At 41.4% G+C, this 24,054-nt stretch overlaps 1 pseudogene; it reads right to left on the minus strand.

Annotated features, from left to right (window-relative positions):
• LOC137592625 (uncharacterized) overlaps window positions 1-22,378 on the minus strand; it is a 64,989-nt pseudogene extending 42,611 nt beyond the window's left edge.
• Between the last annotated feature and the right edge of the window lie 1,676 nt (window positions 22,379-24,054).

Raw genomic sequence — 24,054 nt, forward strand, 5'->3', positions numbered from 1 at the left:
GGAGCCTCACCGGACAACACTTTTTAATCCTGCTATCTGAGACTAAAGTCTCCATTCTTGTTAAAAACCACCTACACACACACACACACACACACACACACACACACACACACACACACACACACACACACACACACACACACACACACACACACACACACACACACACACACAAAGTTAATACCAACATTTTAATTTGAAGACCTTAAATTATCTTGTTTTATTTTCAGAGTGTGCTGCTTTGGGTTGCGGAGGTGGAGCCACATACCAGACCACATTCATTGGCCATTTACTTTTCAGCACTAGATGTGGCAGTAGCCACAAAAGGATTCTGACACCCCCTGCCCCCCTTTTGTTGTAGCCACATGAGGAGCAGTGCCTGTTTTTGTTCAGCCATGGAGGTATGTCAGTTCAAATGAGTGTGAGCAAGGAATTCTTTCCCACATGTCCATTTCTCACTATGTGCCTCAGACGATGTTGATTTCAAGGCTTTGATGTAGGAGTTGTTCTGTGCAACAAAGATGAGAGTGGATGGTGGCTTTCAGTAAGAATAAAATCAGTAATATTTCCTGGGATCAGTAAGAGGTGCCAGCAAATATTACAGAGGTGTGGTTTGGGTCTGAGGTGTTTTTAACCGGGGCCAACAAAAAAAGCTGAAGTGGACGGATCATGACTTCCAATCAGATATGAGTTGGACATAATTGAGCTTTAAATTTGTTTTTTTTATTTCTTTTTTTGTGTTGAGGCGATAGGGTGGTACTGGTTTAGTATGAACCACATGAAGGCTGGTATGACGCTGGGTTGCAGAGGCCAGCAAGATGTTAATTCAGAGGGGATTACAAAATGTCATTGAAGACGCAATGAATTTATGTAAAACTGTTATGTGCGCTAATTAAAAAAGGGTTATAGTAATAAATAAATCATAATACAAATACATCAATGATGACCACATGGAGAAAGTCAACTGACTTTGTCCTTTACCACACATCTAAAACTCATTAAGTGTGGAAGGCAATAAATGCCTTGCCTGAAGCTTAAAATACATTACATTTAATAGAGTCTTATCCTATGAGATCTGATTGGCCTCCAAAATTACCTTACAACACATTGCCTTTCTCATAAAAAGGCAGTTCTGAACATTTTTTAAAATATCGCATTTCAAAACAGAATGGACAAATGAGTGAAAGACCTTAACGCTCTATACGAGGGGTCACCAAATGGCGGACCGCGGTCCGGATCAAGACTGCGTTATGGTTCTGTCCGGACCTGTGACCACTACATGATAAATTCACGAGAATAGATTTTCTTGGAGCACTTTTTCTGACGGTCGCGGCTACAGACGGCGGACGCTGCTCCTCCAATTAATATGATAATAGTACCACTCACTTCAGCCAATCGGATTGGTTTCTTTACCCTGCACTGTCAGCGCACCTGAAAGTGCCACAGCCTGCTGCCGCTCTGAGTTTACCGTTACAGTGGAGCACAGAGGAAGAGAGACAGTGAAAACAGCATAGCTTAATCCAAACAAAGGGAGTTTAATGAGGAAAACCGATGGTTAATGTTGCGGTCTCCAAACAACTTAATAATAATAATCAATGGCTTGGAAATGGAGACTCCAACATAAAAGAAGGACACCACAAAAATAAAAGTTAACGGTTTTTATTAACATTTTCCCACAAGACACAAGTTTGTAAATAATCAACAGCCCTTAAGGCAACTTAATAAGGGAACTTTACCAAACCAAAAGGGACCTGGAGATGCCTGCAAACTCAAAAGAATGGAGTGGGGGCGCAGGCCACCCCCTATAGGAACGTCGAAGCTGGCCCCCCTACCTACCAAAACTAAATTAAAAACTAAAAACTAACTGAAAACAGGACCCCAGTCATTTCCAGGCCAAAGGAAGAAGAACTAAAGTTACAAAACAAAGAATCATGTCTGTGGGAGCTGTGGCTTGGTCTGTGTCTGCTGAGTAAATTCATTGGCTGGCTTTTGTAGAAGTCTGGTAATTGGGGCAGCAGTGATTGGGATCTGATGCAGGTGTCTGCCAGCCTGATAAAAGAAGAAACAATGTTTAGTACAGTTAAGGAGAAGTAGGGAGTGTGATGTCATGACCATCCGCAACAGTTAACAATGAGTGGACTGATAAATTTATGTCTATTCTTCCGTCAGGCAGTTGAAAACTATCGTGCCTCATTTGCGCCGAACACGTAGCATTAATTAAAAGTGGTAATGTGAAGCACCGTGTTGAAACAAAGCACAGAGCTTTTGAGCAAAGTTATCTCCTGAAGTCCAAGCTAAGGGCAAAATAACCAAGCAAAATTCGAATGAATGTTCACTAAAGGCATTGTGGATTTTGGGGCAACATAGAAAATCTTTTGGTGATGGGACAGTTGTGAAGGAGTGCTTAACCGCTGTGAGAAACAAACAAATCCTGATGTTAGCTTCAACAGCAAAAAGAAAATCAGAAATATTAACGGATAATGAGCCTGTTTCATGAAGGCAGGGTTAACATACCCTGAGGTAAACCTGTGATTCTGGGTTACTTTACCCTGAACTTGGATAACCAGAAATTTCGGTTTCACAAACGCTTTTCAGGGTTAGTTGTTTAACCCAGAGTAAGATGACCCGCAGTTTAACAGGTGCGACAACACGAAAAAAAGCCATCACCAATGGAGCCCCGATTCAACAATTCACCATGACGACGGACGACACGCGCACCCTAACACTTTATGACAGTCGAAGTACAGATTTTAATTTATGCAAATGAAGACTTTGAGGAGATTTTTAGAAAAACGAGGAACAGCGATACAGCTTCAAAGAAGAGAGAGATGGCGTGGGAGTGAATTGCTGCTCAAGTCAATGCGCAAATTTAAACATAGTCCATTGCACTCACGGTAAAAATACGTAGGTTAACGGCTTCAATAATAGTTTATTAATTTATTTTATTTATGTGCGATCCAGTGGGGGGAGAACCGCACATGTCAGCAGCTGAGAGAAGTCTAAAAACATTGTTCACACAGGTCAGACTTCTGCCTCATCTCATTAGGGATCCTCCTTATACTCATTATGTGTGATATTGTACAGTAAATATTAGGTGGACGTTTGACTCCCCGGTTATTTTATTGCCAACATAATGCTCTTTTCACGCACACAAATGTGCTCTCATCTATATCAAGTTGTGTTTGATAACGCAATATATTTAAACGTTTTATTGTGTAAATAAAACAGTAAATCGGCATATGCAAGTTACAAAAACAGTTGAGAAGGATATTCATACCATTGGGTATACCTATATTATATAAGAAATGAAATGAAGAGCTGACATGTAGCTCGTTTTCAGGGTTTCCTTGATACAGTAATTGAAATTACTGTAGAAATTAACAAGAAATTGAAGAAAACAAAGGTGGTCTAATATTTTATGTTACTGATTTATCTCTTCCTATTGCTTAACATTCTGGTGCAAAACAGAGTGACATTTATCCTCTACTGAAGTACACTGCCTGGCCAAAAAAAATGTCGCTGTCAAAAAAGTCACACCCTCTCAAATTTTGTTGGAATGCATTTAGCTTTGATTACAGCATGCATTAACTGTGATATTGTTTTGATGAGTTAATGCAATATCACAAGGGTTATTTCCATCCAGTGATGTGGTATTTTCTTCATATTTTTCATCAAGATCTTGCATTTATGATGATGGGGTCTGACCATTATGTAAAGCCATCTCCAGCACTCATTGAGATTATTGTTTCAGAGAACTTCAAAGAATTTAAAGTCTGGACTCTGTGGTAGCCAATCCATGTGTGAAAATTATGTCTCATGCTCCCTGAGCCTCTCCCTCACAATTTTAGCCCAATGAATCCTGACATTGTAATCTTGGAATATGCCCGTGCCTTTGGAGAGGAAATAATCCATTGATGGAATAACCTGGTCATTCACTATATTCAGGTAATCAGCTGATGTCTTTCTTTGAACACACACTGTTGCTGAACCTAGACCTGACCTGAACGGGCATATTCTAAGATGACAAAGAAATATAACATCACTGGATGGAAATAACTCTTGTGATATTGCATTAACTCATCAAAACAATATCACAGTTAATGCATGCTGTAATCAAAGCTAAATGCAGTCCAACAAAATATGAGAGGGTGTGACTTTTTTGACGGCAACATTTTTTTTGGCTGGGCAGTGTATTAATACATTGTCATCCTTTTTTACAGAGCATGGATGGACAGTAGCAGAAGGGTCCCAACTGCACAGATCATCACAGTGAAATAGACGCTCATTGACCACCAGCGATTCATTCTGTGGAATTCATATGCAACTACTGTATGTTTTGCAACTATGTCCTCCTAATGTATTCCCATCTATCTGCTGAAAAAGTTTATAGAATTCACTTTCTAAAAAAATACAGAAAATAGAAATTGTTTACTAGAACTTCCAGATTAGGAGGGCATCTGGACGTAGAAATACTGGAGCACAATTTAGTGGTGGGTAATGGTCACAGGTGAATCATGTTAACTATTAGAATGTTGACTACTACTGACTAACGATACAAAAACTAAAATTGTATTTGTCAGAAATAAAGATGAACAGACCTCCACATCAGAAATGTAGTCAGCAGTATCACACATGATCTGGACAGATGTTTGTTTGTCTATGATGCAGTCTTTGACATGTTGAAACAATGTTCAGTCTACATGTACGTTGATGGGAATGTGGGTACCATCTGTGCAGCCAATTACATTGGGAAATCCTAAAAGAAATTGAAGTTAATAATCCAATTCTGAGGTTGTAGCACAATGTCATTCAGAGAATATCATGTCAAATTCATTTATCAGATTTCTACATCATTCACCTGCAGTCCTGTGGAGCTCCTCTTTGATGATTCTGATGGGTTTATCTCCAGGGAAATAGAAAAACTGGGGTAAAAGTTTCATGGCAAGGTGCACTGAGCATCTCCCACATTGGATAGAAAAACTACCATTTGCAAATAAAAAATACAAAACTGACCGGACCACTACCTACACACAGCACTGCTTCAGATGTAAGGATGGATCAGGTCGTGGATGTGTATGTGTGTGTGTGTGTGTGTGTTGGTGTGTGTGTGTGTGTGTGTGTGTGTGTGTGTGTGTGTGTGTGTGTGTGTGTGTGTGTGTGTGTGTGTGTGTGTGTGGGTGTGTGTGTGTGAGTGTGAGTGAGTGATGGATCAGGATGTGAACTGGTACCGATCATAAAGAGAACTGTGGATATGACGGGACATCTGAATGAGATACAAAAATATTTAATTCTCTGTGGATTAATACGGAAACTCCATCAAGGGGCTCCACATCAAACGGACATGCCATGTTCGCCTCTAAAATACCTCTGCGTCACACAGAACCAGGAAATGAAGCCGTGCGAGCAGCGGTGAAAGGGGGTGGAGTCAGAGGAAACCATGGGTTTGTGGAATAAAACCTGCTACCGACCAGGTTAGGTTCAGAGAGTGTTACTGAGGTAACAAACCCAGAGGTTCAGTTTACCTCGCTACGTGAAACAGGTCGGGGTTACTGCTCTAACTCTGGGTTAAGTTACCTCCCTTTGTGAAACCGAAAACCCTGGTTTTCCCTGATTTCAGAGTTAACTTACCCAGAGTTTCCACTAAACCTGCTTTGTGAAATGGGCCCAATGTCCTAATGACACAGCTTGATGCAGCTATTCAGAGAGCACCATGCATATCTTTGGCCATTGATGAGTCTACAGATGTTCCCTGGCAATGACCAGCTTTTGTGTGTGTCAGATTCCTTCACAAAGACAAGGAGCTCTTTGAAGGGTGTTACACCATTAACACACACAAGACGAGAGGACTTACTGTATATGCAGCAATAAAGGAGATGCTGACAAAGAGGGGCATATATCTGAAGTGGTTGGTCTGTCACCACAGATGAGGACAACCCAGGTACCATTCCTCACCACTGTCTCATCCATCAGACTGTATTCTGTGCCACTCTATGCAAAAATGTTGTTGAAGTAATGAGCACAGCGATGAAACTCATCAACTTCCTTAGGACATCCTCAACCCTTCAGCATTGCCTCCTGAGAGGATTTCTGGAAGCTGTTGAGGCAAAAGCCAATGACCTGCCACTGCACAACAACATGAAGTGGCTGAGTAAAGGCACTGCACTGGAATGGTTCTTGTCTATTCGAAAAGAAATAGCTTTTTATCAGGGCAAGAGTCATAGAGTAACACAGTTTTCACTCTTTTTGAAAGATGAGAACAGGATGAACATGGTTGTCATTACATCACATCTCAGTGAGATAAATTTAAAGCTGTAGCGTCAGAATTACTCAGTTTCTAAACTTCACTAAAAGGTTCAACAGCTTCGGCCCTAGGCAGCAGCTCCTCCTGCTAATCCAGAATCCAAGTACTGTTCTAAGCTCACCAATGAGCAGCTACTTGTCTGCATAAGAATGGCACTGAGTCCATTATGACCAAGATTTAAATGACTGGCATGCCATTTTGATGCCCTTTTCTCTCATGAAGGAAGTTCTGTAAGCATTTTCCCCCTGAAAGAGCCACTTTTTATGAATGCTTTCTGAAGATGTTGATGTTTTTACATCCCGCTTTAAAGCGGTGATGTATTGTAGTTGTCAGCGTTTGTGTGTTTGTCTGTTCGTCCGTTTGTCCGTCCATCCGTTAGTTAGTCCACTACATATCTTCACAAGATGAAACAAAAAGCACATTACTCGGGCGGCAAAGGGGATGAAAATAAGATGATGACCTTGACCTTGAGAAAACTAGGTCAAGGTCAAATTTTAACTTTTTCACACTCAGGAACTGGATAATATACAAAGAAGAGGGAGAAGGCCAGTGTGAGTAAAACCGTAGGTGAGCTAGTGCTTTGATCTATGAAAGTATGTCAGAGCACTATCTTTGATCTTTGACCTATGCAAGTAGGTCAGGGTCCATCCATTTTCTTCCGCTTTATGTGCCATAGTGGATCACAGGGAGCTGGAGCCTATCCCAGCTGGCATAGGACATGAGGCGGGGGACACTCCGGGCACAACGCCAATTCGGAGCCACACACAAAGACAGACAACCTCGCACACACACACTCACTCCTCTACGGGCAATTTGGGACCAGCCAATTAATCTGAAGCACATGTTTGTGGAGGTGGGAGAAAGCTGGACAAAGAAAACCCACACAGACATGGGGAGAACATGCAAACTCTGCACAGAGCGGGACTCGAAACCCGGACCCCCCGTGTTGTGCGGTGACTGCGCTACCCCCTGCGCCAGGGTAAAATTTTGAATTCAAGCGTGTCGCGGGATTTTGCAATCTGTGTCTGCATTGGTTCTTGTTTTACTTGAATTGTAGGGCTTCAATTCTTTAGGCTGGGAAGTCTTTAACTTACGAGAAAAATAGTTTTTCAGCTCTGTTTTGCACATTTTCTTTAATTCTGAGGTTTGTGTGTGTTCTTTAAATGTATTTGCCTTCGTCTACTTCTATTTATGGTAAAAGAGCTAGCTGTGCACTCAGTTAAATATATAAATAAATATAATAAATATCCTGCATTGGAAATTGATAATAACTGAAAAGGTGGACATATGGTCGGACTATACAACACAAAATGAACTTGGGTTCGGACCTTTTATGAAGAAGAAATTTTGATAACGGGACCTTAGTGACATTTAATTGAATACCCCTGCTCTATACCGTAGCTGTATATTCATGTTACAAGGAAAAATAGAGGAATTACAATAGGTGCACCAATCATAAAGCACTTTAACCACAAATTATAACCACCACATCAGTTTTTCTATACAGTGATACCTCTACTTAAGAATGTCTCTACTTACGAAATTTCCCAGCAGGAAAATGTTACCTCTACTTACGAAAGAAATTTCGACTTACGTACTGTAAAAACACAGTATCGGCTGATACTCGAATCTCCCACAGGTTCCTTAACACAACATTCTCATAGCTGCTCTGCCATTGGCTATTACCTATTACGTATCTTCTTGGAATCCCATTGGCTAAGAGGGATGCCACTACACCTCTGTGTGGATCTAGAACGGTGCTCATGGTGCTTCTTAATTTCCCTTCGGGGATCAAACCAGTATATAAAATAAATAAATAAAAATAAAAAAAAAAATGGAGTGTTCGGCACTCGACCCGTGAGGTGTTCTGATAGTTTTGTGCAAATACAATAACTTTTTGAGTACGTATTCACTATGGACCCCAAGAAAGTGACGGAGAAAAGAGGAAAAGAAAAGACGAAGAAAAGAGTTTTTTTGTCCATACAAACAAAGCAAGAGATCATAGAAAAGCATAAGAAAGGGAAGCGTTTGGTTGATCTCGTCAAAGAATATGGTCAAAATGCATCTACAATCACCACTTTTTAAAACAAAAGGAAGTTTAAGGAGTTTAAGGCATCGTGTGGTTGTGAGAGAAGTTCAAAAGGAGGACTGGAATTCACTCTGTTGTTCGGCATCATGAGATAGGAGCGCATGAACCAAAGAGGGCAAAAAACAATGAGGACAGCTGTTAAAAGGTAAATGACCATCATTATTATTCTTTATTCTTTGTTTTTTACGTTATGCACAATTCGCATTTATTGTGTAATAATCTAATCGTGACATGTATTTGTTACATGTTTTGATGCATTTTTATGCTCTATAAAACATTTATGTCGAAATTTTTGTGGGCTTGGAACAGATTAGGGCATTTGCATGGAAAATGCGTCTCTACTTACGTAATTTTCTACTTACATAATTTCTTCCGGAACCAATTAATTTCGTAAGTAGAGGTACCACTGTATTCAGTTTTCAACTTTTTTTTTAAAGTCTGAAGGATGCTTCTCTGCAGCATATTGTTTTACAGTATCTATAAATTATAACTTCACCATACTTTACATTATTTACAATCACATTTTTAAAATATTTCTAACAATTGAAACCTTGATGAAATTTTGTTGTTATCTTCTTCATCCTGTACATTGAAAGGCGATAGTCATAACTGGGTGAATTGTTGTTCAAAGTTTTGGGAGACAAATCAGGTAGAAGTCTTCTGCGTAGGTTCTCAGTCATCCAGGTCACGTTATCCAAAAACTGTTGAGTTGATCCACTGGACGTTAAGAAACTTCTTGAAGACGTCCTTCAGTTCTGAAGAAGTCTCTTGGATGAGAGACAAAACGTCCTCAAGAACTTTCTTAACATCCAGTGGATCGACTCAACAGCTTTTGGACGGGTAGAAGTCTCCTCAAGTATTAGCGTAGAATTGAACCATCTCTCCTTCCAATCACATATTAAACAAATGATTGGGTGAGATTTCAACACAATGTCTCAATATGACCATCTAAAGTTGTATGAAGAATTTCTCAGTGATAGCAAAGTGAACTTCCTTCCCTGAAGCCATCGCTGTTCTTTGGCACACATGGAATGAGATACGACAATGTTGGAGGATTATGATTCTGAGTGGTGGTGCACAGGGACCGACACCAAGGTGACAAAGGAGCTGGAGGCAAAACATGAGTACCAGTCACCCTCCCTAAGAGCCCATTTTCCAAATATGCTCAAGGCTGACCATATTCCAGAAGTTTGTATTATTCATTCACTGTAAATTAATGTTGTTTTTCTCTCCAATGCTCTGTCCTGGACTGTCCTGGACCATGCTATTGATCATATGGGGAGAAATCCCCCATTGATTTCACCGCTTATTATAAAACGAACGAAACATCAAGCATCTACTCAAATGTTATGCATATTAAAGACGTCAACTTCCATCCATCCATCCATCCCTCCATCTTCTTGAAGAACACCCATAATCGTAATCTCTTCTTCAGCTGCTTTTCTGCTTTGCTTTTATTTCTGCTGGAGCCTATCCCAGCTGATTGGGAGTGATAGGCAGGGTACACTCCGGAAACATTGCCAGCATATCACGGAGCCACAAGAAAGATAATCATTCATATGCATACTCATACCCACAGACAATTTGTCATGATGAATTCACCTAAGTTGCATATTTATGGAGGTGGGAGGAAGCCAGAGAACCCCGAGAAAACTCACGCAGACACAAGGAAATCAGACAAATTCCACACAGAAAGGAAAAAAACCCACAGCCTTCTCGCTGTGAGTGAGCAGCGCTACCCACTGCACCATCATGTCACCCTAGACTTCAGATTAACATTTTTTTTAAAAGTTCTGTATATTCTCGTTTCAAAAGCAGATGGATTCAGTAAATGAAGGTGATTGGTTTTTAATCAAACACTCTTTGAATTTCCAGTTCTACCAATTTCATCTGTTCTCTGACTGTTTTTACATTACCAGCGGGATTATTGGAATAATTAAAATTAATAGAATACATGGTGTCTACACTGATATAGGTTATCTACACTGATGTGTAGATAACCACATTCATGCCCACATTCATGTGTACAGGTAGTCATCGACTTACGACCTATGCAACTTACGACTGACCGACTTTACAACCACAATGTCCGGGCAACGTGGGCATTCCCTCCAGCCACAGTACTCACGCTCTGAGGCTCCCGCGCTCTCTTCAGTCACCACAGCGCACACATGCTGTTCAGTCACACTGAGATCAGCAGCCCAGCCCACTACTGATGGGCTGGGCTGCTTAGGAGGCTGTGACGGAGAAATGTATGAATGGCGTATGGAAAAACTGTCAAGCGTTACGTGAACTCTTCTGCTGGATTTGAAAGTGACGAATAACTTGATCAGATTCGGGAGAAAATAGTGAAACTGGCAAAAAACCTCTCCTTGGAGAACTCACGAATGATCGCACTGTAAGAAGAACTGATCGCGCTGGAAGAAGAAAGAGTGGAAGAAGAAGAGAGAAGAGAAGCAGAGAAAGAAGAGGAGGAAACAGAAAAAATGTTCACCACCAAAGGCTTGTCAGAAGGCTTTTCCCTGTTAAATAAACTCTGTGCACACTTTGAAGAAATGGACATAGAACATAGAAACATTTGCAAGGATTGAACGGATGGCAAATGACGCTTTCCGTCCATATCGTGAAATTTATGAGGAGAAAAAGAAACGAACAATTCAGACAAAGCTCACAATGATTATGAAAAGATCGTCTCCCGCTCCCACCAACCCACGCGCTGCCCCAGCTGACGATCCGGACGACCCACAGCCAAGCACCAGCGCTGCTGGATTGAATTTTTACTTAAGAGTCGATTTACGACCAAGTCGAGTTACGACCGATCTGTCGGGACCAATCGCGGTCGTAAATCGACGACTACCTGTATTTGTGTCTTTTTCTTAAATAAGAACAGCAGTTAGGTGAGGATCAATGTAGCCACAAGAGGACAATGTAGCCACTAGAGGACAAATGCAGCCACAAGAGGACACAAGCCAGTGTCTTACTGTGGTGGTCCCAAGCCTGGATAAAAACAGAGGGTTGCGTGAGGAATGGCATCCATTGAGGATGAGGAAGTCTGGAATGGCAGAGAAGTATGTTAGAGTGGTGCAGGACATGTATGAGGACTGTAAGACAGTGGTGAGGTGTGCTGTAGGTGTGACAGAGGACTTAAAGTTGGAGGTGGGACTACATCAGGGATCAGCCCTGAGCCCCTTCTTATTTGCTGGTGATGGACAGGCTGACAAACGAGGTTAGACAAGAATCTCCATGGACTATGATGTTTGCACATGACATTGTGATCTGCAGTGAGAGCAGGGAAGGGGTGGAGGAGAAGCTAGAGAGGTGGAGGTTTGTCCGTCAAAGGAGAGGAATGAAGGTTAGCCGCAGTAAGACAGAGTGCATGTGTGTGAATGAGAGGGACCCAAGTGGATGAGTAAGGTTACAAGGAGAGGAGATCAAGACGGTGGACAATTTTAAGTACTTAGGGTAAACAGTTCAGAGCAATGGAGAGTCTGGAAAAGAGGTGAAGTGTGTACATGCAGGATGGAATGGGTGGAGGAAAGTGTCAGGTGTGATGTGTGATAGAAGAGGTTCAGCTAAAATGAAAGGAAAGGTGTACAAAACTGTGGTGAGACCAGTGATGTTGTTTGGTCTAGAGACAGTGTCACTGAAGAAAAGACAGGAGACAGAGCTGGAGGTAGCAGAGATGAAGATGCTGAGATTCTCTTTGGGACTGACCAGGAAGGATAGGATCAGGAATGAGTACATTAGAGGGACAGCAGATGTTAGAGGTTTTGGAGATAAAGTCAGAGAGGCCAGACTGAGATGGTTTGGACATGTCCAGAGGAGAAAGTGAATATATTGGTAGAAGGATGCTGAATTTTGAACTGCCAGGCAGGAGGCCTAGAGGAAGACCAAAGAGGAGGTTTATGGATGTAGAGAAAGAGGACATGAAGGTAGTTGGTGTGAGAGAAGAGGGTGCAGAAGACAGGCTTCGATGGAGGCAACTGATTCGCTGTGGCGACCCCTGAAGGGAAAAGCCAAAAGAAAAAGAAGAGAAGAAGTTAGCTGAGGATCAACACCTTTTCCCTCATTAGACTTCCTAAACAGTCTAATAAGTCCCTCGTGAATCCTTTCCTGTCTTTCTTCCTGCCTTGTCACTCTGCACCACCATCAATACAGTGATCAAAGCCAGATGTGCTCACTTATGTTGCAGCCAACAAAGCACAGCTGCAATATGTGTTTTCAAAGTTGTCACTCTGCTCTGTGCTGTAGCCCTGAGGGAATCTACTACGAACCGCAGTGTTATTGGACAAACTGAAATAAACACCATGGTTCTTCTCTTTGACTGTCACTCAGTCTAGGGAATAAGGAATACAAAATTTGACCCATCAAGATCATCAATAATTGTTTTTTGAATGGTTGTAATCATAGTGGCATGTATTTATGCCTCCATGTTGTTTTTTAAATTGTGTTAATCGTCTTTCAAGTCTAATGTTGTGAATGCAACATTCAAGGATCACCTTTCTTTAAATTTGGCACACATTGGATTCAGCCAGAACCTGATAAAAGATGTGGTTGTAAGAAGTCAAAAGTAACAATCATTTTGACTTCACAAATCCATTTTTAGCTTGAACTCATAATTTTAATTTAATTTCATACAAATGTCTCACTGGATGAAACAATAACGACATTCATACCCAAAATGGTCATCACAATATTACCCAAGATACTTTTTGGCCCTTTGGTGCCACCACTGTGGACAGGAGGGGAGATTGTGTGCAGATATCACATGTGAGCCTACTTCACATTAAATCAGCATTTGAATTGATAGCAATAGTCTGGGTATGTTCATTGTGCAATTGATGATTGTAGAGATTGAGCTGTGTGTAAAGCACTGTACATCTTCGAGTTTAAACAGTATCAATTTTAGAATTAATTTTTTTTTTTCTGTCTACCTGTTGAATAGAGACGCAGCAGTTGATCACAGGCTTATCGGTTTTGATGATATTAAACTTCAGGTGATAGTCCTTGCAGTCATTTGTGCTTCTTGTAAAAAATGGCCTCAAAATAAATAGTTTCTGTGTATGAGTCATATGTTCTGAGCCAGATATGGAAGAGAAAATGGCTTTTATTGTCCTAATCCTAATTGTGGCAGTATTAGCTCAGTTGGTAGAGCGGGTCGTTCAATGATCATAAGATTGTCAGTTTGATTCCAGCTCCCGTCTAGCCACCTCTGTGTGTGAGCATATAATGGGAGGTGCCAGCTCACCTCTTGAGCTCTGCCAAGGCGCCCTTGAGCAACTTGCCATCTCCATTTACAAGTTGCTTTGTAGGGCGCGCTTCCAGGCCCCTTGTGTGTGTGTTACTGGGCTTGTATACACTATATAGAAAAACACCGTTTGCAGTTTTGCTTTTTTGTTGGCTGCAACATAAGTGAGCACATCTGACTTTCATCATACAGTATATGCATAGGATTGACTAAACTGACTAACTAAAGTGTGCTACAAATTTCTCTTCAAGGATTACTAAAGTGTATAAAACAAACATGTTGGATTTTCATCTCATCTAGTTATTTGTGTCTTTGCTTTTCAAATCACTTTCTATATAAAGTCTAATATTTGAACTCTTATCTTGTTGGAGTTTTTCCTCCTCTCCAAAAAACTAAACAAAAACAAAAAAACACAATAAAAAAGATCTTTACAAACTTAAAAAAATAAGCTGTGAACCATGCCTCAACAGTGTGTTGTGACTACAGTTTATGAGGGTGCAGAATAATATCATACCGCAGGATACCACTCAGCTGTTTGAAGAGGAAATAAATCAGCACATGGAAACAGATAGCAAGATATTTTATATCTGCTGTGATACTTTGTACGGTTGCCAAAATTGTGCGATTTGTTTGAAAAAGTGGAGAGGGATTAATTTTCTTTCACGCTCTTAACAACAAAAACATCAACAAACATCTCTGTGAGACAGAACAACAAAGAAAAAGACCTGAAAGAGGGCAAAATTTTACACTGCTGTAATGAAACAGTGATCAAACAAATACACACAAAACACACCTGCTGTGACAGATGGAGGTAGCCCCAGTAAAGAAGAGAGCAGGCAGCAGCTAGACAGGCATGAGGGAAGAATAATAAAAGGCGAATCATTCAATGTTGTTTTAAGTAAACACTGCATAAGAGCTATGTACAGATGGGAGTGTTTCAAGATGCCTATGGGCTGTGATGAAGCGTGATTTGCGGTGAGCACAGTAGCTTTAAGCTTTAACCCTACAGATGTTTGGTATCACAATTCACATGGGTCGCTGTAGTGAACACTGCTGCACCTTTTTCCTACTTTGGACCACTGACTGCTTGAGATAAGCGAGCACAATCCATAAAAGGACTGCCTGCTCTCCTGTTCTTGGACACATCATTATTATTCTTAGAAGATCCTGAAGCTTGGTCAGAAGATCTTCAAAGGTGCACTCTTATGTAGGAGGGCCGGTTCCTGTGAGCTCCAAGCATTGTAAAAGGTATTTTATTGTGTTTTTGTTCAGCGGACAACCTGGGACAATGCACATCGGGATACTTACAAGTAGATGAAACAAGACCAAACTAAGAACATGTCCATCTGTTAATTTAGATTCTCATTCCTCTAAGTCACGAAAGGTGGAGCCTAAAGTTACTGGAAGGCAACTTCTTTCTGAATGGCTGATCGGTGACACAATGAGTGCATTCGGTTTGCATGTCTATTTCCTGTTTGTTTGAGTCACATGAAACACAGAAGAGTTATTAATTGATAAAAAGAAAAATAGATTGAGATAAGAAAAAACAAAGCTGGTCTAATATGTTACTGATTCATCTCTTGCCATTGCTTAACATTCTGGTGCAATACAGTGTGACATTTGGCATCTGCTGAAGTATTAACACCTTCTCATCCTTTTTTAACAGAGCATGGCTGGACAGTAGCAGAAAGATCATACCTGCACAGATTATCACAGTGAAATAGTTGCCCAGTAAACATCAGTACTTCATTCTGTGGAATTCATATGCAACTGTATGTTTTAATGTCTTCCTCATGGTTTCCCATCTATCTGTTAAAGAACTTTATAGAATTCACTTTCTAAAAAAAAATACAGAAAACAGAAACGGTTTACTAGGACTTCGAGATTAGGAGGGCAGATCAGAACATAGAAATACTGGAGCACAAGTTAGAGGTGGGTGATGGTCACAGGTGAATCGTGTTAACTATTAGAATGTTAACTATTGTAACGATACAAAAACTAACTTTGTATTTGTTAGAAATAAAGATGACCAAAGGAAATGTGTATTGTATGTTTTTATTGCCCGCTATGATGGTGATGGTGACTCTGAAATGATTCTGGCAGATTGTGTCTGTCACTCCTCTGCCATCCTAGTTAGAACAGAACCAGGAATTGAAACGGCACGAGCGGCTGTGAAAGGAGGCGGAGTCTGAGGAAACCCTGGGTTTGTGGAATAAAACCTGCTCCCAACCAGGTTAGCTTCAGAGAGCCTGTTACTGTTGTAACAAACCCAGAGGTTCAGTTTACCTCGCTTAATGGAACAGGTCAGGGTTACTGCTCTGAGTCTGGGTTAAACTACCTCCCTTTGTGAAACCGAAAACCCTGGTTTTCACTGCTTTCAGGGATAACTTATCCTGGTTTTCCACTAAAACTGCCTTGTGAAACGGGCCCAAGGTGTAACCGGCTGTGAAACCTTCTGAGGTTCTAAAATGTATACTGTATGTGGGTGAGAGGCAGAGCCTAGAGTCTAGGCTCTATCTAGTCCCTAGACCTTCAACATCTGTCTTCTATCTTCACAATGTGTAAATTGTCTTCAAAAAATAGTCATCACATTCAAACCACATGTGCAGCAAGCGTAAAATGTGCAGCAAACACACAATCAAGGAAATACACAATCATAATGCAAATTCAAAAAACGATTACGCCTTCACTGTTTGAGACTTAAAAAACAGTGAAATAATAATGGGAATACTGCTTTGTTGGGAATATGAGATGGCAGCAGATGTACTCCAACGCTGTTTCACACATCCACATGTATGCAAGGTGGAGAGGCAGGATGGGAGGTTGGGACGTTTTGATGACCTATATGTTAAGCCCACAAGCTGTAGGCTTAGAAAGCATCCTGTAGCAATGAACAGCTAACTCAGAGAAGACAAAAATCAACTAAAAGTGCCTTTCAAATGAGGGATGCTCATTTTATGAGCAAGGGAAGGGAATCACTCTTTTCGGAGGAGTTGCTCTGTATTAGCATTAATATACTACAGACTATGACATTTATAAGAGTTCTCATTTCATTTCCTCTTCAACACATGGTCGCCATAAATTGAACTTCAGTCTGCTTTGTTTTTTTTTAGTTCTTTTGATCCGTCCTAACAATGTTCTTTGCATGACTTTGTGGTTATTGTGTAGTGTTTGGACTGTATGTGTGTTCTGATTATAGAGTGTTTGATACAGCCACTGTCTCTTTGATATCATTCTTCAAAAGAAACTGATTGAAGTTCTGTAATGTTTTACATTCTTAGAATAATATCATATCAATTGTGTGTCTTACAGTGCAGGGATTGAAACTGCTCAAATTCCAAGTTGAATAGAGTCATCGCCACATTTTCTGGAGTGTAAAAATAAACAGGAAAATAAGAAAGAAACAAAGAAAAAAGAAAGTCAGGAACGGGGATAAATGAGGGTTACGTGATTGTTTGGCAGTTGCTGTGCCAAAGATGCAAACAGAGATGCCGGGCTGACACGGCACAGCTCATATCTGCTATAAATTGGCGAAGTGCAGTTTTTAAGTCAGCCATCTCATGCAACAAATGTACTTCAATTGTAATAAAGAGGTCTCCATAAACCATGCGACAGCTCATGTTTCACTCTCTTAACTGTGACCTACATCATCTTTTTAGACCTTAAGTCTACTTCCTCCACTATTATGCACCTCATACAGTAACTGTGTTCTGTGAGAATTAGCAAGACAGGGGATCACATAGTGTAGCGGCTGTACATCCACCAGTCTAGATGCTGACCGTGAGCCGGAGCTGCTGACTCGCTTTCATCTCACAGCCCATGAACATCACACTGGATTGTAAAGATCTGTTTCCAGTCAGTGTAATCCAGGCAATAATTACATTTACACCATTTGTCAAGGTGAATTAGAACAATTTCAGTACTTTGATGTAGACAGGGATGAATGGTTGCATCTCCCCTCTATCCATTCTCTACAAATGTAACTGACACCATTAGCAGAAGATTATAGAATGAATCGACCAGACAATCTTAGAATACCAAGTTTTGCCCCGTGAAATTGTACTCCAACTCTTGGGGGAAAGAAATGGCGACAGATCTGTTGATCACAGTACAGCTCCCTCCTCAACAAATAAAGGCAAATCACAATTAGTTCCCACCCACCCCAGGAGTGGAGAATAATCCATCTCTTTCCATTTGCTGTGAATTGCATGAAGGCTTCCCATTATCACATCTGTCTCATAACAAAGAATGCTTGAAGATGCAACATCTCCAGGGTGAATAAGTTTATTAAAAAGCCAAACTGAATAACTGATCCTCTAAGAAGACAACAGTGGACAAAGACTGGTGAATTCCTGACAGCCATTATTTGTGCTGCAAGAATTTTGGTTTGAACAAAGCATTGTTGAAATGGTTTGAGGCTCGATTCCAATCGTACTTTATAACCTGAATCCTTGAGTTCCAGTTCTCCTCTTTTTGACAAAGTTACAAGGGGTCATGGTGGACATCCTTCATCTAGGAAGTGGGATATCATCAGTAGATAATGAATGGCTATAAAAGATAATTATCTACACATTGAAAATGAACACAGTAGTCAGGTCACCTGATTCCACACTAGCAAGACAGCAGATTTATTTTCCCAAAATCTAGCATTTTCTGGAACCCCGATCAGATGTCTGCTTTGCTCAGATATCCCAAGAAAATATGAAAGTTGTCAGGGCTAGAACATGACTGGCAGGGAAACCCAAAAGCACGACAGACAAGCAGGAGGGTAAAAAGTCACAAAAAAGGTAATCAGCAGGCAGGGATCAGGTAGTGGGAAAATCAGTTCAACCAGTAACGAAAAAGACAAACGACATTCAAATGGGCAGGGTACAAACCCAGGGAGGGTCATACACGAGAGGTAATCCAAAGACCAAGCAGACAAATCCAAGGAGAAGTTGACAATAGGCAGAGTCCAGGAAAAACAGGCAGTTAATCACATAAACAGGCAGGATTCTAAGGCTGGACGGTCAGGGCAAACACTAAACAACTTGGCAGAGGACAAAGGACTAAGCAGGCTATATGAAGGTTAGTGGCTGTAGGCGGTTGAAGGAAAGGCAGGTGCAGGGAATGAACTGATTGCCGACGGGACAGGATCTGGAATGACATGATAAGTTAATGATCCAAAGCTGTTAAAATCAATCCACTGGACTTTAAGAAAGTTCTTGAAGACTTTTTGTCTCTCATCCAAGAGGCTTCCTCAGTTCTAAAGGTGGCTGGTCTTCTCCCAGCTTATAACCCTGTTGGGTGTGGTCAGTACTATTCACATTCCAATGACCGTTGTTGAACCCATCTGGCTCCTTAACGATTGTTGATGCGGGTGTCAAAGGGGGGGTTGCTGAAATGCAAGTTTCACCTTTGTATACTAATGAGGGTCATTAGTATGGGACACATCACCTGGGTTAATCTGCTGGGTTAATTGGGAGTTTCAAAAGGACCTGATTGTAAACGGGCAAAAAGTGATGTCGCAGACCACCCCCTGTTCAATGGCTTCTCCATTTTGACGTGGCTGGCTTCTTTCACTCCTCTCTCAAACCATCTGTCTTCCCTGTCCAAGATCTTACTATTAGTATCCTGAAATGAGTATCCCTCTTTCTTGAGGTGATGGAAGACTGCTGAGTCCTTTCCTGATGACTTGCCTCTTCTGTGTTGAGCCATGCGCCTGTGTAGTGGTGGTTTGGTTTCCCCTATGTAGACATCTGAGCATTCCTCGTTGCATTTAACTGCATACACCAGATTGCGCTTCTGACTGTGTGGTGATGTTGCCCGGCTTAAAATACACAGGAACCTTGTGTTTGTTGAAGATCCTCCTCAGCTTTTCAGACACACCAGACACATGGGATCACTATACAATCACACTTGCTCTCTTCTGTCCTCACTGGGTTGCTCTCCTTTCTGGATCTTGTGTGAGTTTTCACAAAGGTCCAGTCATGATATCCACAGGTTTTCAGTGCCCCTTTAAGATGTTGGTGTTCTTTTACCTGGTCTTGGGTACTGGTTAGTATCTTATCAGCCCTGTTTTGCAGGGTCCTGGTGACGCCAAGCTTGTGCTCCAGTGGTGAGAGTCAAAAAGCAGTTACTGGTCCTTGTGTGTTGGTTTCCTATATACCCCAACATACAGACTTCTGTCATCTTTTATGCCGACCTCGCAATCCAAAAAGGGCAAACTGCTGTCCTTTACATCCTCTCTGGTTAACTTGAAGTTGCTGTCTCCCGAGTTGATGTGTACTGTGAAAGGTTGCACCTCGTGGATTTTGATCTTAACCCATGTGTCGTCCACATACCGGAACCAGTGCTTGGTGTTGTTCCGTTGAAAGAGGTAAGGGCCTTGTGTTCCACCTCTTCCATGTACAAATTGGCCACTATAGGAGACACCAGAGAGCCCATGGCACATCTGTGTTTCTGCCTATAGAAGTTCCCTCTGTACTGGAAATAGGTGGTGTTTAGGCAGAGGTCCAAAAGTTGGCAGATCCGGTCGGGGTTGAGGTTTGTCCTGTCACTGAGGGTGCTTTCCTGTAAAAGCCGTTGTCTTACTGCTTCCACTGCCACCGTTGTGGGAACACATGTGAATAGGGAAGTGATGTTGTAGGACACCATGGTCTCATCTGTATCCAATCTCAGTCCTCTCACCTTTTCCACAATGTCCATGGAGTTCTGTATATGGTAGGGGTTGTTGCCCACTAGCGGGGCCAAGATGGTAGCAACATGCTTGGCAATGTTTTATGTGACCGAGTTGATGCTGCTGAAAATGGGTCTCAGTGGGGCTCCTTCTTTATGAATTTTGGGGAGACCATATATGCATGAGATAGTTTCCCAGGGTACAGGTGATAGTAGAGCATGCGGTTTATAGTTTCCTCCTTCTGTAGCTTATGTAGGCAGTCCACAACCTCCTTTTGTCTCATAGATCATGCTGTCGCTGAGTAGAGACATAACTTTGCCGTGGTAATCTGTTGTGTTCAGGATTACCGTACATCTTTCTTTGTCTACTGGAAGGATGGTGATGTTCTGGTCCTTACTCAGTGCCATCGCTGCCTTCCGTTCCTGGGTGGAGAGGTTGGAAGGGGGGACCTTAGCTTCAGAAAGGGCTGCTGTTACCTTTGGCCTTAGTCCCTCTGCTTCTGTTGCAGAAAGGTTGTTCTTTTTAATGGCTGATTCTGTAGCAGCAATGAGGTCCACAACTGGTACACACTGTGGGGTGATGGTGAAGTTCAATCCTTTGGTGAGGATGTCCTGCTCTGGTTGGGTGAGTTCTCTGTCTGATAGATTCCTCACCATTCTGTCCTGTGCATTATCTGTAGTTGTACTCAGTGGTTTCTGCCTCCAGCTGAGTTCTTCTGTCCTTATATTTTTGTTTGTCCGAGATTGGAGGCTTTGAAACTTACGTCTTTGCCTTTCCTTGCTCTTCACGTGTTGAGCCATTTGGGCTGTCTCAACAAACTTGTAGACCTCTTGTAGGATCATAGTTGGCAAAACTGACGGGAGTTTCATGGAAAGCTGGTCAGCCTTCGTCTTCAGGGCCTCAATGGTGAAGTGGACCTGCCTTACTCTCTCATTTAGGAGTTGGTTTTGAGCCTTCTCCAGGATGATGTTTGAACCTACATAGACATCTTCCGTAACTCAGCAGAGAAGGACTGGACGGAGGCACAGATAGGTGACTGCCACTCTCACTCGGCGGTTCCCCAGTCTCGAGCTCTCTCCCCGTGAGTAGGAAGATGATGTAGGCCAGCAGTTCCCAAACTTTTCAGACCGCGCACCCACTTCTACCTCCCAATTTAGCTGACGCACCCCAATGCCCGAAACATGAAAGAAAAGAAAGAAAAGGCGTAGTCTTTATAGCCATATAGGTATCAAGTTTAATAATATAGGCTCCTATTAACACAGAATAGATTGTGCAATAATGGGCCTAATGATCTCTCACTTTAGAAACGGTGGGGAGAAGAATAGTGACAATATAAAAATGACAACAATACTATTTTAAGTCAAAATGGTCGCCGAGCGAGCCGACTACAGATGAGTGATGAACAGCAGTTATCACTATGTAACAAATAGGCCTATTTAACAAACTGTAACAGTTATTAAATGGTAACAAATATGTTACTCCGCCACCAAGAATCAAAATAACATAGGCCCAAGTTCAACATCATATTTTCTCTTTCGAGTATGAGTCTTATTGTGTTCTTTAACCGCTTCTCCCGATGAAGTGTCCGGGTGAGTTTTCTGTGTTCTGTGCTCCTCATTTTCAGTTTCCCCTGTCTCGTCATCATCACTCTCTTTTTCCTGCTCGATTTCTTCAGCCTGGTAGCCTGCACAGCTCTCAGTTGTGGCCAATGTATCCTGTCCTCTTTCATTTCTCCCAGATTCAATACTGGACAGACTGCCCGTTTTCAACCAGTTATGCATTTCGCCATATTATTGTTGTTGCTATCACAACAAGCTAGCACGTAGCTAGGAGAAAGCCAAGTGCATTTTGCATTTTTTTTTCTCAAAACGTTTTTTAATTGAAAATCACAAATGATTTACGTGAAGGAATTTAAATTTTCAAACTGTTAATCCTCCATTAAAAAGTGTATAAATTATTTATTTAATTATTTATGTATTTCAAGGTGCTCAGCTACCATTACACTCGTGCACCCCCTAGCGGCAGCTCGCGCACCACAGGGGGTGCGCGCACCACACTTTGGGAATCCCTGATGTAGGCCATGTGTAGAATAGGCAGAGTCTGGGAAACAGGCAGACTCAATCATATAAACAGACAGGATTCTAAGGCTGGAAGGTCAGGGTGAACACTAACCAATTTTGGCAGAAGACAAAGGACTGAGCAGGCTATATGAAGGTTAGTGGCTGATTAAGGGAGTGGCTGCAGGTGGGTGTAGGGAAGGCAGGTGCAGGGACTGAACTGATTGCTGATGGAACAGGATCTAGAATAACATGATAAGTTATTGATATGAAAAAAAAAACAGGAACTATTGGATAGAAAGTGTGACAAAAGTGGTATAGTGCACTCTGTTGCTGCTGACATTATCATAACTGGTAACAAATCTGAACTTATGTACAGGACAGAACAAAAGCATACACAAAAATAACACAAACCACATATAAAATATACTCATTAGGTATCAGGAATGTGTGGTTATTTTTGCTGTTTATGCGTAACATGCCATCACCAGTCGGTTTTATCCTTGGCCTGTGTACTTTCTGGAGCTCATTACAATGATGTCTGCTGGGAGACCCTGAATCTAAAAAGTGACAGGAATGCATGATTCACAACACAAGGTGGGAGTACAACACTGTTGTAAAGCATTTTTAACATTTTTTACAGGTGTTTTGTGAGTGTTTCAGCTCTCTGTAGCATATTGTCATGTTTATTGTTTTCCCCTCCGGTGGGTGTGGCTGCAGAGTTAGAACCATTATGCTCTGCCTCTGTTCTCACACGCACTTTTAACTGTCTCTCCAATAAAGGAATCCCAGATTACTGTCTGCCACGCAAGATGCTTTGTTCCCCTTTATTAGGTCTACAGATAAACCCCATGTCTGGAACACAGGCCTTTATGTAATGAAGACTCCCTGTGCATAGCAAGATCCTGCCATCCTTATGCTCTCGTTCTTCTCCTCACTGAGTTGCATCTGGACAAAAAAGAAGTCATTTTTCATGTTTACTTTTAAAAATAGTCTACCTGCACTCACAAATGCAGTTATTGCTCTGAGACCACGCACTCAAATAAAGGGAACAGATAGTCCTCAAATGGACATTAAGTATCCTGGATAATCAAAATATTTTAATATTTGTACACTGATTATAAACGACGTCTACCCTAGTGCAGCAAGTTTTTGTAAATGACAGTACAATTCAAACTAAAGTGATGGACAAAAGGCAGAGTAAAACATTTGGGGGCAGAGAATTTGACTTTAAAATTAGAAGCACGCTTAAAGCATGTCAAGTATCCTGTGTTAACGCCACAGAAACACTGTACCAGGCAGTGCTGATACCGTCTTTCTTACACACACTCGTACACATGGACATATAAGGAGATGAAGGTAAAGAAAAATACAAACTATTTTCTCACACTGAGATAATTGTCTTCTTCAAAAGATTTGTGTGTCAGATTCAATTCATGTAGAAATTACTGTGTATGGGACTTAATCTACTATGCAGTGGTCAATTCATGTAGCAATTACTGTATATGGGACTTAATCTACTATGCAGTGGACCTGTCTGTTTTTTAAAGGAGGCATATGTTCAGCAAAGTGCCTTTAAATGTCTTATTTAATGAAAGTGATGAAAATGAACGTGCTTCTTGTAAACTCTTGAGTTTAAATCAGACAACTCCACATTGCATTTACGGATGAATTATGTTAAATTTGGATTTTTGTCATGCC

The sequence above is a fragment of the Antennarius striatus genome, chromosome 1, assembly GCF_040054535.1.
Source record: "Antennarius striatus isolate MH-2024 chromosome 1, ASM4005453v1, whole genome shotgun sequence".
NCBI classification, from domain to species: Eukaryota; Metazoa; Chordata; class Actinopteri; order Lophiiformes; family Antennariidae; genus Antennarius; species Antennarius striatus.